A 12,260-nucleotide genomic window follows, 5' to 3' on the forward strand; every position below is an offset into this window, starting at 1 on the left:
ACAAATGAACATGGTAACTCCTTAAAGTAAAACAGTGCTCCATAAAAAAGGAGGGAAGGAAGGGAGGGAGGAAGGGAGGAAGGAAGGGAGGAAGGAGGGAGGGGGGAGGGATGGAGGGAGAAAGGAGGGAAGGGAAGGAGAGGGAGGGGAACATTGAGAACATAGTCAATCATATAAGTAATAGCACCTGTCACAACTTTAGATCACTAAATTTAGGTACTAAATTATATGAAAAGTCATCTTGTCTACTGTGTATAAAGGAAGAGGGAGGAAAGGGATGTAAAACAGAAGGGAAGAGCACACTAGTAATTTAAATTCTTTAAGTGATGAGGGTTTCTGGAACTATCAGTAAACAGAATCATGCTCTTCAAAAGGATGGACCTCAGTGCAAACAACTCTCTTTTTGATTACCTGGCGCAGTATAGAAACTCAAGAGCTGGAATCAGCCGTTCAGAAATCATACACTTTTAAATCCAGGCATTTCCCATCTTTTTCGTTGGGGTGTCTAAGACAACTTGAATGGGAATTCAGTTCCTCATGCATCCTAAAACTGCACACTTGCCTCTAGTTGTTAAGCTTTCAGAATCTGCGTGAATCTCACCCGTATTTACTTAGGCCAATACCTCCCTCCTCTTATTGCTCTCTCTCTCTATTTTTTCTATCTTTTAAAATTAATATTTCCTTATAGGAAATACCATCAGGTCTTCTCTTGCCCTGAATTCAAATTCTTCAAGGCTCTCAGAGTATTAGAACAAGCACATATCCTAGTGCTGAGCTATGCCAACCTCTTCTTTCACAGGGGAGGAAATGGGTCAGAGTAGTTAAGAGATTTAGCTACAATCATGGAATGATATTCTGAAAATGAAAGAACAGTATGGATTGTGTAGAATGACAGGTCTTTGAAGTAACACAGACTGCATATGAGTCCCAGATATGTCCCTTGCCCTGTGGCCTTAGGCATAACCATATAATTACAGTCTCTACAGTGCCATCTGTAAAATGGGGATAATAAAATATAAATTAAGGGTTGCTATGTGGACTAAATGAGAGCTAGAGAATGTCTGGCCTACGATAGGCTTTCCATAAATGTCAATTTCCTTTCTTTAAAAGACAAGGCATCAAAAGAAGTAAAATATTTAAGAGATTAAAATGGCCAAAATTCCTCATCTATTTTTAGCCACATGTAAATGAGGTAGAATTTCTGTTCTTAACTGATTTCTGTAATTATCATTTTCTAAAACTGTGTATCTCCACAGGAACTCCCTAAAAATATTTCCACCAATGGCAGAACCTAGGATTCTTGTGCTTCCCTTTTGGAGCTTGGAAAGTGCTTTTCCCTGGCACTGGGAAGAGGCAGGGACCTCCTTGACACTGGCCTGTATTACTCAGGACATAGCTCAAGATGCAGAGGATGCGCCTCCTGGTAAGATTCACATAGTAATCACAGAAAATCAGGCTGAGCACTTGGTGTAGAATCAGGAAAATTACAAGATGGTTGGACTGATGGGAATATGCAACATAGCCTGTTCTTCAAAGTGAGAAAGAAGTGAGAGATACTGGCAATTATCGCCCCGTAAACATTTCCAGCCATAATAATTGCGCGCGCGCGTGTGTGTGTGTGTGTGTATGTGTGTGTGTGTCCATGTGTGTGTTTAAGAAGCAGGAAAGTGATGCTATCAGGAACAATAAGTGGCTTAGGCTTCAAAGAAACAAATCATGCCAGCACAATAGCTTTTTTTGACAGAGTTATGAATAGATGAAGGGGGAACAGAAGAGATGTAATATATCTTATGTTGGTAAAGATTTGATATGTCTCAGGGAATTTTATTTCCAAAATTAGCTACAAGATCACAAAGAAAGGTTATTGATAAATTGCGGAGTATCTGGTTGTGGGAAGGTGCAGAAATGGCTGTCGGGGATGGTCTTATTTAACGCCTTCATCATTAATTTGGATGAGGGAGTGAATGTCTCTTCATGTTCATGAAAATTGCAGGTTATACTAAATCAGGACGTGGTATGAACACTGATCAGCCAGAGACTGACACAAAGAGGTCCCAAAAGAAGGACAAATTGGACAGAAGCAAGAGCCAACTGAGGAAAGCAACGTTTTTAGGTCTGTTTTGATTTACCTTTTCTTATAGTGAGTAGAATGAGAACTTGATAGCAAAGTACAGCCACACAGACTAGAGAAGAAGATGGACAATAAAAAGGAATGTCAGACACTGTCATGGGGACTCACGTTTTCTGGGGCCCACTGTGTGCCAACTTCTGCATTTGGACTTCACACTGTGAGTAGGTGCTCCGAGGAGGCTTAGAGATGCTAAGAATCCCACAGTAGAGGAGGAGCTTACAATTTTGCATAATCTAGCCATTACTCACTAAGTGTAATTTGACATAGATTGGACATCCTTGACTTCTTGGAGCTTGAATTCTGTAGATTGACATTTTAGCTCTAAGTCTGTGGTCCACTTTGAGTTGTTTTGTAAAAGGTAAGGATTAAGGTGAAATTTTTTTGTGTAGGGACATCCAGCATCATTTATTGAAAAAGACTATCATTTCCTCCTGAATTGTCTTTGTACCTTTGCCAAAAAACAGTTGTCACATATGTGTGAGTCTACTTCTGGAATCTTTACCTGTTCCATTGATATATGTTTCTATCCTTTTGCCAGTATTCACTGTCTTGATTACTATAGCTTATAGTAAGACTTGAGATCAGCTAGGGAGAGTCCTGCAACTTTCTTCCTTTCCAAAATTGCTTGGCTAGTCTAGTTCCTTTCTTCTTTCATATAAATATTTCAAACAACTTATCAATATTAATACAACATCTTCCTGGGATTTTCACTGTTATTTCTTTGAATCTCTAGATCAGTTTGGGGAGGATTGACATGTTAACAATATTGACACAATCCATGAATACAGAATATCTCTCCATTTCTTTAGGTTTCTTTGATTTCTCTCATAAGTGTTTTGTAGTTTTCAAGATATAGATCCTGCACTTAGTGATACTGCACATGATACTGTTATTTTTTAAGTTCGAATTCTAAATTTTATTACTTACATATAAAAATATAATTAATTTTTGCATATTGACCATTGCAGCCTTGCCGAACTGAGTTATCAGTCCTCGGACCTCTTTTGTAGTGTCCATATAGGCAATTATGTCATCTGTGATAGAGAATTTTATCTCTTCTTTTCCAATCTGTATGCCTTTTATTTCTTTTTATTGCCTTACTGTCCTGGCTAGGACTTCTAGTACAATGTTGAATAGGAATGGTTAGAAAAGAAATTTTCGCCTTGTTCCCAATATTAGGGGGAAAGTATTCAGTCTTCATATATGACGTAAGCTGTAGGCTCCTAGAAGATGCGCTTTATCTTAAGACAGTTTCCCTCTATTCCTAGCTTGCTGAGAGGTTTTAATCATGGATGGATGTTGAATTTTGTCAAGAAAATTTTGCATTCATTTTGAGAATCAAATAATTATTTTTTCCTTTAGTTACTCTGTTACCTTTTAGTTAAACATAAGAAAATACATCATACCATAGTTCTTAATTTTGTCTAGACCCAAGATTTTGTCTATTACCATCCTTCTGCCTGAAGACATTTTAAAAACATTTCTGGCAGGATAGATATGATGGCAATAAATACTGTGTTTTTGTTTGTCTGATAAACTCTTCATTTCTTCTTCATTTTTAAAAGATATTTTCTAGGGGTGGAATTCTGAGTTGACAGGGTTTTTTTTTTTTTCCCTTTCAGTGCTATTGTCACTCCCTTGTCTTTTGGTTTCTACAGTTTCTGACAAGAAGTCTGTTGTCATTCTTATCTTTGTATGCAAACTGGTTTTTCTCTTGCTACCTTTAAGATTGCCTTCTTTATCCCCTCTCTGATTTTGAGCAGTTTGGATATGATATGCCTAGGAGTATGTGGGGGTGTGTGTGTGTGTGTACCAATTTACATTCTCACCAACAGTGCAAGAGGGTTCCCTTTTCTCCACACACTCTCCAGCATTTATTGTTTGTAGATTTTTTGATGATGGCCATTCTAACTGGTGTGAGGTGATACCTCATTGTAGTTTTTTTTTTTTTTTTTTTTTTTTTTTTTTGTGGTACGCGGCCCTCTCACTGTTGTGGCCTCTTCCTCTGTGGAGCACAGGCTCCGGACGCGCGGGCTCAGCAGCCACGGCTCACAGGCCCAGCCGCTCCGCGGCATGTGGGATCTTCCCGGAGCGGGGCACGAACCAGTGTCCCCTGCAACGGCAGGCGGACTCTCAACCACTGCGCCACCAGGGAAGCGCTCATTGTAGTTTTCATTTGCATTTCTCTAATAATTAGTGATGGTGAACATCTTTTTCTCATGTGTTTGTTGACCATCTGTATGTCTTCTTTAGAGAAATGTCTATTTAGGTCTTCCATCCATTTTTTGATTGGGTTGTTTGTTGTTTTGATTTTGAGCTGCATGAGCTGTTTGTATATTTGGGAAATTAGTCCCTTGTCAGTTGCTTCATTTGCAAATATTTTCTCCCATTCTAAGTGTTGTCTTTTTGTTTTGTTATGGTTTCCTTTGCTGTGCAAAAGCTTTTAAGTTTAATTAGGTCCCATTTATTTATTTTTGAGCACCTGCTAAAGTTAATGAAAAAGGGAGTGCAAGTGAGTGAACATCTAAAGCCACTGGCAGTTCTATATTCTCTGCATTACTTACTTACACTCAGCCTTTGCTAACCTATACTCAGTCTTCACCAATTTGTTAACAATTTCAGTTAAGTTCTTCTACCAGTGTCCAGCTGCATTTGTCCCAGGTAAGAAAATGTTTCACCTCATCTCTTTGTAGGCATCTTGATTCCTTAGCTCTCTGACAGGGTAAATTGATGTTGTTGTGAATTTGCTGTCTGTCTAGTTTTTGTGTGCGTGTTGATGTTGTTGCTATTGTTTCTGTAGGGATGAGTATGATGCTATTTCTAGCCTTTTGCTTTCTCCAGATGGACTAGAAAGTATCTGTTTGCTTTTGATAAGATGCCAGAAATCTGCCCTGTGGTGGAGACCAGATCCTATTCTCTCCACTCATTCTTCTACGTTTCTTTTGGCAGTGTTTTCAGGGATTTGGAATTAAAGGTCCTGATGGAGAACAGAAAAAGTGTACTCCCCTTAAAGGTAAAATGATATCCACCTTCTATGTTTATTTGAATCTTCTGGTATTTTCTACAGAGTTCATTTCGGATATTTTTCCATTATTCTCCTCATCAAGTCAATAAAGCCCTTAGAAATTCTCTTGTGTGAGAGAGTATGTGAATTACCTCATTACAAATTTATTTACCCTTGGTAACACTTCACAGAAGCTTTTCTAAACCACATTCCCCATATCAAAAGTACAAAGCCAACAGGCTGTTCTATTATTTCAAAAAAGAAAAGAAATCATTCAATTAGTAGTATGTCAGATGAAAGGAGCACTTCAAATTGTGGCATCATTCTGAACATATGAAAAGCCAAGTCTGCACTGTCATAACTATGGGATGAGGCATGAATATTCTATACATTTCTGATTAATCAAAATCCATGCAAAAATATCAGTCAGATCAGAAGAGTCAGAATTGATTAAACCATGTTTAGCTTATCTGTATTGTCTGGGTATCACGCAGATTAGAATAGAAGCCAATGTGATAGTGTGGGAACAAAAGACTTGTCAACCTGACACTATTTTAAACACAGAAACAAATGGAATCTTGTGAACCAATTCTGATTAACTAAACCTGACTCTACCTTGAAAAACATAATGGTATTTTATGATTTTAATATGGTTATCAGCACATCTCTTCTATTCTAAGGTATCTAGACACATAATCTTCAGGTGTTGGGAAATAATACCTTCAATCGGAGAACAGCATGGCCTGCAGTATGCCAGCCACATACAGGAAACTACAGGGCAAACCTGTTTCTGGTGTGATTAAAAGCTCGCTTGAAAGGACCACTTTGCGTGTGGAACTTTCCTGGGTAAAGGATAGAGAGTTTCTTTGTCTTCAAAGAGCTTCAAAGGATATACAGAAAGAAGCATGTGCAGACTGGAGAAGCAGATGTGCGAGGTAAGGAAAGTATTAACATTATATGCTCTGATGACACGTAGTATCTACAGCCCTTACTCCTTGCCTCCATCCCCCAAATAAAAGCCGTTCAGGTAGAATGGGGTAGAACAAAGCCCACCTGGACCTCTTCCGTTGCTGTTGTGCTAGGCAGGCTGAAGATTTGGGAATAACTGAGCTGTCATAGCTGCTGACTGAGGATGCAAACGTGGGCCTTAACAGTGAGGGAACAATCTTCCCAGCCTGGCCTCAGGGGCATTGTAGTGGGCAGATGTGGTATGTGGCCTCTACATGACTAGAGTGCATTGTGCAAACAGTTCCTCTCTCATGCCTCTTATTGTCCTATTAACCACCTGAAGATATATTCTGAGAAGCAGCAAGGGGACCTGAACAGACATAAACACAATCCTGCTCTTCCTCTCTGTTTTCTCTCTCTCCTGAAATTCAGCCCCTTTTGTTTCCTACAGCCCATTCCTCAGGGACCTCAGCAGCCTCCCTCCCTCCCTCCCTCCCTCCCTCCATCCAGTGATGCACGTCAGCATTCAGGGACATAGAAGCACCTGCTATCCTCCCACCCTGGTCGGCAGAGGGTAAGGTGGTGAGCTGTTTCAATGGGGCTGTGTACCTTTTTTTTTTTTTTTAAGTATTTATTTATTTGGTTGCACTGGGGCTTAGTTGCAACAGGCAGGCTCCTTAGTTGCAGCATGCGGGGTCTTTAGTTGTGGCATGTGAACTCTTAGTTGCAGCATGCATGTGGGATCTAGTTCCCTGACCAGGGATCGAACCCGGGCCCCTTGCATTGGGAGTCCAGAGTCTTAACCACTGTGCCACCAGGAAAGTCCCTGTACCTTTTTTTTTTTTTAACTCCATCTGTGGCAAAAGTTAAAAATGCTTTAATAAAGACACCTTTATCTTTTGTTTTTAAGAAGAGAATAGCTTTGGGGGCAACACAAATGTTAAAATCCACAATTTGTTCCATTCCAACCAATAAGCAATCAGAGCAACAATGGACTTTTTTTAGGTTTCCGCAACATCAATATCATAACAGTTTTCCGAAACTAGTCAAAATGAAATGTTCTCACCTGACATACCTCTTCTGTTTTTAGTTAACTGAACCACTCTCCCTTTTCCATTCACTTTTCTTAAAATCCTCAAACTTTATCTATACAAGCAATGGAAAAAAGTGTGCTGTTATAACATTTACAAAGTCAGTGCCCAGGCTTCTCATTCAAAACTTATTGACCATTCACAAGAATATTCATCCATTTAAATTTTTGTGAAATTCCACTTTGATAAACCCACTGGAAAAAAAAAGCTAAGACATTTTAGAGTTAAATTTACCTCAAATTCTCTGGATACGAGACCCTGTTCTCTCATTCTAGAGTTTGCTTACATTATATCCTGTGTATTCAGAACCATGGTCTGCATCCTAAACAGATGAAAAGATGTTTTAACAATGTTTCCTGTAACATCAACTAAATCTGCTCTAGTCCATTTTCTAGAATGTGTGTCCTATTCTCGGGGGGGGGGAACTCAGTGAACTTATGAATGGGTAGTGATGAAATTTCTACAGATTAAAAGATCAATAATTTCTAATGTTAAAGATTCTTACTCAGGTATTACTTTTAAAATTTATCTCACCATAGTTATTTAGGGATCTTTTAAAGTAAAAAATGTAAGTAGTTGACAGAAAATCAGGAGGCAGGCTTAGGGGAGATGGAGGAGGTAGGGGAAAAAGTGAGGGTGAAGGTTGTGCCACAGGAATTGGTTGGAAATTTAGTATCTTACGTGTGCTAGCAGTAATAATGAAATAAAATGGATAAATATAAAATTTATATGTCAGGATTGAGAAAGCATGGGTCTTGCATGAAATCGTGAACATAAAATAGAATTCAAGCGTTATGTCTTAGTGTGGAAAGACTGCAATGTTATAGTAAGAAATGCCACTTGCTTAGTGAGTAGAGATCCACTTTGGAGACTATCAGTTCCATACAGAAGTTAAATGTTAGTCTATGTTTCCTATTAGATGTACGGGGCATTGGTGGTTGCCTACCCAGCATCCAACTCTGTTTTCTCTTTCCCAACAGAACCCTGAGTTTGTTCAGGTATCCTCCAGGCCCCCATGTACCCAATGAGTTTCAGGGGAACCTGACCCCACCACCTCTAGGAGTGAGCCTGATAGGGTCATCCTGTTCCCAGCAGACCAGGGGTCAGCAGACCTTTCCTGTAAAGGGCCAGGTAGTAAATACTTCAGGTTTTATGGTCATACAGTCTCTGCTGCAACTACTCATGCCGCTGTAGTGTGAAAGCAGCCCAGACAACGCATAAATGAGTGGATGTGGCTGAGTTCCAAGAAAACTTTATTTGTGGCCACCAAAATTTTAATTTCATGTAATTTTCACACCATGAATTACCATTCTCCTTTTGATTTTTTAACCATTTAAAAATGTAAAAAACATTTTTAGCTAGCAGGCTATACGAAAACAGATACTGGATGAAATTTGGCCCATGGGCTATAGTCTGCTGACCGTTGTTCTAGGGACCAGCATTGTCCAACAGTATTTTCTGGGATGGTAGAAATATTCTATAAGTTGGCCACATGTGGCTGCTGAGCACTTGAAATGTGTCCAGTGTGACCGAGGAATTGAATTTTTAATTTTATTTAATTTTAATTAATTTAAATGTAGACAGTCTCCTTTAGTGAGTGTAATAAGAAATCTCACTCCATTTTTTGATGTTTGACTTCTGACAGATTTTAAGCCTCATCCTTCTCTTCCTCTGTACCCCAGGTCTATGCAAGCTGAGAAGAAAGCCTAGGTGCTTCCTCTTTTGGCACTGATGAGAGATTCAAACCACATCCAGGAACTCTCCCATGGGCCCATTGGCCCCACCCCTGATTACAATAAAAAACCAGGCCAGCCTCCTATCCCTGTGCTCTCAAGCCATCCCAAACCTGTTCTGGAGGACTGCCCTGCTCTCCCCAGAGACGTCAATAATGTAAGTTATGAAACTTTCCATACCCTCGGTGTGTATATATGGCATCATTCTCAACATCTGAACCAAATTTTAGGTGAGGGTCCATCTGCCTCTGCAGGCAACCATAAGAGTGAGTCATCACCATATTGGACAACATGGCTCAGAGACTAGTTTGTTCAGGTAGGTTACTCAGTTTGGAGTTGGACTGCTGAGAACTACGAGAAGTTGGTTAGGGATGTTTAGGAAATTTCTTTTTAATTATTTGGAAATACTCCTCTGCCTTTGACTGAGTGTGAACATGGAATTCTAGAACCCATTTGCTACTGGCATCTATGTTTTTACCTAGAAGGGGAACCAGCCTTAGAGAATGAAGTTGATCCTGTGATAGGATGGTGGGTCTTTAATGACAATATTGAATTTCTGGATCAGCCCCTTTCTGAAGCTGCCCTTCCTCTCAGCTTCCAGGGATGTGAGCCAACATACTTCTCAATCAGTTTTCAGTTAATTACAGTTCAGAGCATTCTAACGTATATCATTGATTCTAAGAAGTACATTTCCCCCCTCAATTTTAAAATCTCTAAAACTGGGATGAGTCTTATAATCTACAGCAGGACATAAGTTACCTGGTAGAATCTTTTCTTTCTTTGCAGTACACAAAATAATTGTGTGTTTTATAATTGGTAGTATCTTAGATCTGATGAAATACTTTAGGTTTGATGAATACTTCAGACTGTGAGATTTTCTTCCTTTCTATTGTAGTTATGGTTGTTTAACTTTTTAAGTAAGATTTTCTTCTAAAGTAATCTTTTCTTCAAATTTATATATCCCCCAGAAGCAGCATTTTCATGTTAACGTATCTTCAGAGCATGCCTAGCTGGATTTTAGTACCAGAATAAGATTTTATTAACCTGAAGAATACATTCTGCTTTGCAAACTAAAAGCAATGTGCAAAACATCATTCAAAATTGGAAGGATCATTTGGGAATATCAACTAAATTAAAAAATATTGTTAAGGGGCTGACATATTCTAGCAATACTCAGGCACTAAGTGAACTGGCCTTGGATAAAATGAAAACGAGGGTATCTGCTTAATTGTATGCTTGGTGCACTTCATTGTCCCTGGCTACTGAAGAGCAGCTTAACTCTGAATTGCATTTCTGTTATTAGATTTTTAACATTCTTTTTGTTTTATTGTAAAAATTCAACATAATGCAAGCATATTATTATGAGTTTTGAGTCAAGAACCACCAAGCATTGCCATTAATTCAAACATACTGAAATCCAAAATAAACATCCACATTCATGAGCCAAAACTCAATTCACACTGAATTCTCTTATTACAAAAAGGGCCTTCTTGCAAATACTGCCCCGACTCCACCCCCAAATCTCTTTCAAAATAGGAATAAGAAACTGTAATGAAAAAGTCCCATTTCATAATTTCAACAAAAAAGATAAAATGCCTAGGAAAGTACGTGACTATTTGCAGAACACTATAAAAGTTTGAGATATGTAAAAGAAGTGTTGAATAAATTAATATAAAGTTTTTGCATTGGAAAAGCGATGCCAGTCTTTCAGAAAATACTTGATAGATTTATCAAATCCTCATTGGAAATACAAGATAGATGGGGAGAGGGGAGTGTGATAAAGTAAATTTAAATATAAAGGGCAAAATAGCCAAGAATATATGGAAAGTAAAGACTAATGAAAGAGAACTTGCCCTACCAGATAATACAACTTCAATAATTAAAGTAGTGTGCTACTAACAAAAGAATTGGCAGACAGATCAATGTAATGGATTTGATGGCCCAGAAATCAACCCCAGTATAGATGCAGACTTAGTATATATTAAAGGTGGTATCACAAATCAGTGAGAAAAAGAATCATTATTGAATAAATGGTTCTGGGACAGATGGTTAACCATTTGGAAAAACAAAGTTAAATTACCACTCTAAAATAAATTACCATGGGTGACCTTTAACCTATTAAATGCTAGAGGTAAATATAGAATGAGAAGTCCTCTTTAAGCATAAATTATTGATAAGAAATCACAAAGGAAAAGTAAATCATGATAAAACATGAAGCTTATGTATCTATTTCTTCTCTGATCCCCTGTGCCCATGGAAGTGATAGAAAGAATATTTTGAGAGAATCAAACCTTCTAGTTGTTGGTTTTTCAGTTTGATCAACTTTTTACATGTTAGGATGGAGTGGTAACTTCCAAGCTTCTTACATGCAGAACCGGAAAACAGAAGTCTAAAGATGAAATTTTAAAGCACAGGTTTTTAACCTGACTTCAATTAACGGACTTATTAATCCCCTGATTTCCTTTCCAAGACACACTGGCTATAGATGGAGTGGCTTAAATTGGAAACTGGCTAAATGATGAAATTAAGAAAACCAGGGAGCAGCAAAGTAGACAAAGAACCTCAGAGTTTACTGGAAAGATATTATAAAAGCCACAGAAGAGGTGGCAGCTTTGATGGAGAAGGTATCTAGCTAAATGGTTCTCATGGAAACCAAGTGTACCAGTTGCATGAGAAATAGTTAAAGGGACCAGGAAGAGAGCAGCTACCTGACAGGTAGCTGCTAATTAGCAATCAAAACCTAATTGAGATGAACAGCCGTTTTTCTAGTACAGTTACTAACAGGGAGGCAGAAATGGTGTGAAGATCGTCTAAGCTCTACAAGCTGCGTTTTAACATCAGAAAACTATGAGGATAGAGCAATATGCCAAGCAAGCAGGGAGATGAAAGCCGGCCATGAACATAGAGCTGAGCTGACGGGCCAAAGAGGGCTGGATCCAGAGGACCAATTAGGCTGTCTACAGGGGTGCTGGAGGCAGATTAAAGGGGCATGATGCAAACAACAGTAAAGAGTCTATTCACTGGCTTGTGTGGCCGAATGACTGCCTGGTCCTCCTGGAGAGAAGGGCATCTGGGTGCAGCAATCTTAGCTGTCAGCTGGGCCCTCAGGTTAGGCTGGAAATTCTTTCAAATGCACTATCTGAGCAGTGTCCCAGCAATAGTCCTGCATGTAGAAATATCTATTGTGTGGAGGCCCCAGTCGCCCCATGGGGCTGAACCTGGCGACATTTCCACCAGGTAAAGCACACTGAATGGTCAATCTCTCTCTCTTTGAAATCCTTTCAGTGGGTTTTCTTTTTCTGAGACAGTCTCAGTGTAGTGGCTCTGAATGGGCTCCTTAATGAGCACCACAA

The 12,260-nt window shown here is 39.0% G+C and overlaps 1 long non-coding RNA gene across 1 annotated transcript in view; it reads left to right on the forward strand.

Annotated features, from left to right (window-relative positions):
• Positions 1–9,058, forward strand: part of LOC307185015 — a 38,114-nt gene extending 29,056 nt beyond the window's left edge. Inside the window, exons 5-9 of the long non-coding RNA XR_013827842.1 lie at positions 1,257–1,423; positions 1,994–2,113; positions 5,081–5,144; positions 5,816–6,070; positions 8,857–9,058. This is a non-coding gene — a long non-coding RNA (uncharacterized lncRNA). The remainder of the gene's footprint in view (positions 1–1,256; positions 1,424–1,993; positions 2,114–5,080; positions 5,145–5,815; positions 6,071–8,856) is intronic.
• The last annotated feature ends 3,202 nt before the right edge of the window (positions 9,059–12,260 follow it).

This window comes from Stenella coeruleoalba (genome assembly GCF_951394435.1).
Source record: "Stenella coeruleoalba genome assembly, chromosome: 3".
In the NCBI taxonomy this organism is placed as follows: domain Eukaryota; kingdom Metazoa; phylum Chordata; class Mammalia; order Artiodactyla; family Delphinidae; genus Stenella; species Stenella coeruleoalba.